The sequence below is a fragment of the Engraulis encrasicolus genome, chromosome 8 (genome assembly GCF_034702125.1).
Source record: "Engraulis encrasicolus isolate BLACKSEA-1 chromosome 8, IST_EnEncr_1.0, whole genome shotgun sequence".
Classification (NCBI taxonomy): domain Eukaryota; kingdom Metazoa; phylum Chordata; class Actinopteri; order Clupeiformes; family Engraulidae; genus Engraulis; species Engraulis encrasicolus.
The window spans coordinates 300,834-306,206 of record NC_085864.1 but is presented as its reverse complement, the minus strand read 5'-3'; the positions used below and the strand labels follow the sequence as shown (position 1 = coordinate 306,206).

The following is a 5,373-nucleotide window of genomic DNA, read 5'->3' as shown; positions in this document are numbered from 1 at the left end:
ACACCACTCGTGCCCTTAGGCTTCATTGGAATCGTCAGGGCGCTCGGACTGTGATGTGTCGTATTGCGTTTGTTTTCTCATATCTGGTGATGGTGGTCTCTGCTGCTTTCCCGTACACTTTCACATACACGTGCGTCTGCGCTCCACGTAGGGCATACGCTACGTCATGCACTGGGCATCGGCCCCAACGTCGGACTGGGCATCGGCCCCAACGTCGGACTGGGCATCGGCCCCAACGATGGACTGGGCTCTGGCCCCAACGATGGACTGGGCTCTGGCCCCGACGATGGACTGGGCTCTGGCCCCGACGATGGACTGGGCTCTGGACCCGGCGACGGTATTGGCCCCGACGACGGACTGGGCATCGGCCCCGACATTGGACTGGGCATCGGCCCCAACGTCATCCTGGGCCGGCGACTCTACATCATCCTGGGCCGGCGACTCTACATCATCCTGGGCCGGCGACTCGACATCATCCTGGGCCGGCGACTCTACATCATCCTGGGCCGGCGACTCTACATCATCCTGGGCCGGCGACTCTACATCACCCCGGGCCGGCGACTCAACATCACCCTGGGCCGGCGCCTCAGGGCTCGTGCATCAACGGCACACCTCAGCATTGCCCTGGGCTGTCGCACCTCAACACCACGGCTCAACACCACGGCTCAACATCACAACTCGGCATCACAATGGGCCATCGCCTCAGCATCGCACTGGGCTGTCGCCCCAACTTTAACGCCAGTCACCTGGTTGTATCGGTATCCTCATCCATCCTGCATGACGAACTTATCGCAGCTACCCACTGGTAGCGAGTAGGAGTTTATGTCTATTTTGATATGCCGTTTTTGTTCTGGTGCCGTTATTCAGTGATGTTTCAGCTTTCTGCTCTGTCCCTCTCAGGTCTCGATAACCGGCTCTCCAACTCTCCTCTGTCGTAAGCTCGCACTTTCTCCATTCTCCTGACTAAGGTGCCACCCTTTTTTATTGCTAGTCTAATCATGCAGTTACCGCAAGTTGTCTCTCTCAACCAACCAGGGCATCCGCCCCACTGCCTGTGTCAATGCCTGCTTTGCACAAGCATTCACCGCGCCACACCGCGTAGGTGTTTATCATAACTGACATGGTGTTATTATTCTTGGTCGAGATGTTTTCTTGGTGTTTCATTCATTGTTCGTTTCAGCTACAAGCTCTGCTCTCTCCCTCTCTTAGGTCATGATTACCAGTTGTCTGCCGATTCTCCTCTGTTTTAACCTGACCTTTCTGCTATCCTGGCCGAGGTGCTTGTCTTTTAATGTTAGCCACTCATGCTTTGTCTAAAGCTGTCTCTCTCACCACTCTGGGCAGACGCCCGCATAGTGCAGGCTTTCAGCCGCTGGTCGTCCGACGCATGTGCGTCTCGCATTCGGCTCATTCCTCGCTTTGTCATCTGGCTCAGTGTACTGTTTCTGTTCTGTTAACTCTGTTTCGTTCTTCTCGTTCCTCGCCCAAGAGGTATACAGCACGCTCGTTCAGAATCGGCGTGGCCACCACGGCCGCTAAGCGGGGTCTGTCCCCTACTGCGATCAAGGCGCTGGGCCGTTGGTCGTCTGGCGCATACGCTTCCTGCATTTGCCTCACTCCTCATCACGTCGTTGAAGCATGCTATATCTGGTCTGTAACTTTATGTTTTCTATTCTCATTTCTGGTGACGGTGGTATTTTGCTGCACCGGCGGCATTCACTCTATCTCTTGGGGGGGCTATCGCTCCGGTCACCCGGTCGTGTCTGTATTCTATCCTTCTCTCATCTATCAGATCGATTTTATAGTGGTCTGTAAGCCTGTTATCTCTATATTTTGTAACATTGAACCAGCCTGGCTAGTTGCCATGGTTGTTTATCCATGATGTCAACTATCATACCATATATTATAGCCTACATTCATTCATCCATCCATTCATTTACTCATTCATTACCATGTTCTACTCTCTCTCCTAGGTCACGATTCCGGCTCTCTACCTACTGTCATAATCTAAGTTTTCAGCGCTCTCCTGACCAAGGTGCATCTATCCATCAAATCATAACGCTCTGCTGTGTCTCTGCTCTCAGCGCATCCGCGCCATGTCTTCTCGCATAGCCTAAGGTACCGACATTATCATCATCACCATCATCATCACAGGCTTCATGCCTCCGCTAGACCACCGCCCATAATCTTAAGCCTTAGAACATCCCTATCATTTATAATCTCATTTAATCTATCATCATTTGTCTTCCAACCTATCACCTATCACTTATCACTCATCATCATCATCATTATTATTATTATCATTGTCATCATTGTCGTCATTGTCATCATTATCATTATCATCTTTATCATCATCATCATTGTTATCATCGTCATCATTATCATCATTGTCATCATTATCATCATCATCATTATCGTCATTGTCATCATTATCATTATCATCTTTATCATCATCATTATCATCATTGTCATCATTATCATCATTATCATCATCATCATCATCATCATTGTCATCATTATCATTATCATCATTGTCATCATTATCATCATCATCATCATCATCATTATCATCATTATCATCATCATTGTAATCATCATCATCATTATCATCATCATCTTCATCATCATCATCATTATCATCACCTATCATCCTTCATCTTCCGTCTATCATCAATCAATCATCTAACTAACTTTTCATGTCTTTCAGATGGTGTCTCCTTGTAAGCGGTAGGTGAGTTCACTTCTAATCTCTATTTTGGGGCAGGCTACGCCCGCCTCCATCTCCGCTGGAGGATATGCTGTCCTACCCCGGAGTTCAACGCGAAGATGGGAACCTTCGCCAAACAGATTCATGCATTTTGTATCAAGTGTAATTGTTCGCCAAACGGATTCATGCATTTTTGTATCATGTCTATTGTTCAATAAATGTTAATAACGTTCATTTGCCTCTCGAGTCTTCATGGTAGAAATGGGAGCTTGCGTAAATTCTACCAGGGAGACTCGAATTTCTCGGCTGTCAAACTTACTAGGCTAACCATCCAATCTCCCTTTTGACAGATCATACATGCGTCATCATTGCCCAGGGTCGTCAACCAATCACAACGCGAGATTTGGGAATCCCCGTTACGCATCACTCATGCATCGTTCCCTCTCAGCCAATGGATCGCATTCACGTTTGTTTAAAAATCAGTCACTCATTCTGTTCTCTGCTTTCCAGTTAAGCCGACTTTGAAGCCACCACCACCCCTCCGTCCACCGTCACCAGTGGTTCCCGTCTGTTAGGGGGCAGGCTACGCCCGCCTCCATCTCCGCTGGAGGATATGCTGTCCTACCCCGGAGTTCAACGCGAAGACGGGAACCTTCGCCAAACAGATTCATGCATTTTGTATCAAGTGTAATTGTTCGCCAAACGGATTCATGCATTTTTGTATCATGTCTATTGTTCAATAAATGTTAATAACGTTCATTTGCCTCTCGAGTCTTCATGGTAGAATAGACAGAAAAGGCTGATGCTCTTGTGCTTATCAAACTTTTTATTGTGCTTAATAAACTTTTTTAGACCAAAAAAATGAAGAAAAAAAACGATGGACCATTTCACTGGTTTTTCATTTTAATAATTACAAATATAGCCTGTACTAACTTGAAAAGACTGTAGAAATCCCCTTGCAGACTGCTTGTACATGCTGAAAGATCAGAGTAGAGAAGTAGAGTTACTTGTGTGTGACAGAGAGAGAGAGAGAGAGAGAGTGTTTGGGTTGTTTAGGTGTTTTACCTGTGTGTGCAGTAAGTGTGTGTTTCACTTTTTGTCCAGATTCTGACCAGGGCCGTGTGAGGGGAGGAGGTGTGGAGAGAAAGAGAGAGGAGCTGGTGATCTAAGTCTTGTAAATGGGTGGATGGCTCTCTGTTAAAGGTTTTTGTGGTGTGGGATGCGTTTCCATGGTAACACTGTTGAAGAGGATGAGGCGGGCTGAAGTCTGAGGCCAAACATCCTGACTGGGACTCCCTGCTCAATTAAAAACACACACACACACACACACACACACACACACACACACACACACACACACACACACACACACGGTCATGACATGATCTCCTCAATTGCACATGATGACTTTCACAGCATTAGCCCCCCCTCTACACCTATATCTCTATCTGTCATTCTCTCTCACACACAAACTCTCTCTCTCTCTCTCTCTCTCTCTCTCTCTGTATGTTTGTGTGCATGTGTAGGCGCATGCATTTGTGTGTGTGTGTATGTGATTTGTGTGTGTGTGTGAGAGAGAGAGTGATTGAGAGCAAGAGAGTTTGTGACCCGTGCTAGATGCCAGTATTTCTAATTAATTATGACCCGATGGAAGCCTCGTTAAGGACGACATAGTAAAGGTGGCCTACAAAACACACACCCTTCAATCACCTCTCTCTCTCTCTCTCTCTCTCTCTCTCTCTCTCTCTCTCTCTCTCTCTCTCTCTCTCTCTCTCTCTCTCTCTCTCTCTCTGCCCCTCTGCTTGTGCACCTGTGTTAATAGGGACCAGTGGTTAATATCGGAATAATGTCGGAAAAAACAGCCAGCGTTCCGGACCCCCCCCCCCCCCCCTCAACCATTAACCGCACACAAAGGCACACACTCACACACACACATACGCAAACACACGCACACATACACGTGGGCACACACACACACAGTGTCATTAACCCCAACCTTCTCTTCCCTAGTGATGTCATATTCCCCTCCTGACGTAAGCAGGTAGGCAATGTGACGAGAGAACATTAATGGCACTGTGTGTGTGAGTGTGTGTGTGTATGTGAGCAAGTAGTTTCAGCGACGAGGTCATGGGCCAAACGGGGGAAAATGGGACAAACCTGACCTGCCAGCGCGCGTGCGCACACACACACACACACACACACACACACACACACACACACACACACACACACACACACACACACACACACTCACTTAAATATGCAGCAATCTCACTCACATGCACACACATACGCTAGCGTACGCACACATAAACACACAGCAAGCAGACACAAACGTGCACATACACATACAGCAGAAACACACAGAAAAAAATACACACTCACATGTGTGCACACAGACACACACGTAGGCCTACTTTGCACACCCGCTACACACATCATATAAAATCATACTGTATGTACACTCATAAATATGCAAACACAAATATGACTATCTTTTCAAAGCATTCAGATATGCTAATTATCGCCTACATGTACTACACACACACACACACACACACACACACACACACACACACACATTATTCAGACATGTAAGCACTTGGCATATAGAACATGCAATACATTTACAACACACATACTTGATCTATTAACTCATGCAACAC

General features: G+C 47.1%; 1 long non-coding RNA gene across 1 annotated transcript; it reads left to right on the top strand.

The window, feature by feature from the left end:
* The first annotated feature begins 2,025 nt into the window (after positions 1 to 2,025).
* On the top strand, positions 2,026 to 3,466 carry LOC134453440 (uncharacterized). Its single transcript, XR_010035603.1, has 2 exons — positions 2,026 to 2,118; positions 2,708 to 3,466. It is a non-coding gene; the product is annotated as an uncharacterized LOC134453440 (long non-coding RNA).
* Positions 3,467 to 5,373: the final 1,907 nt, after the last annotated feature.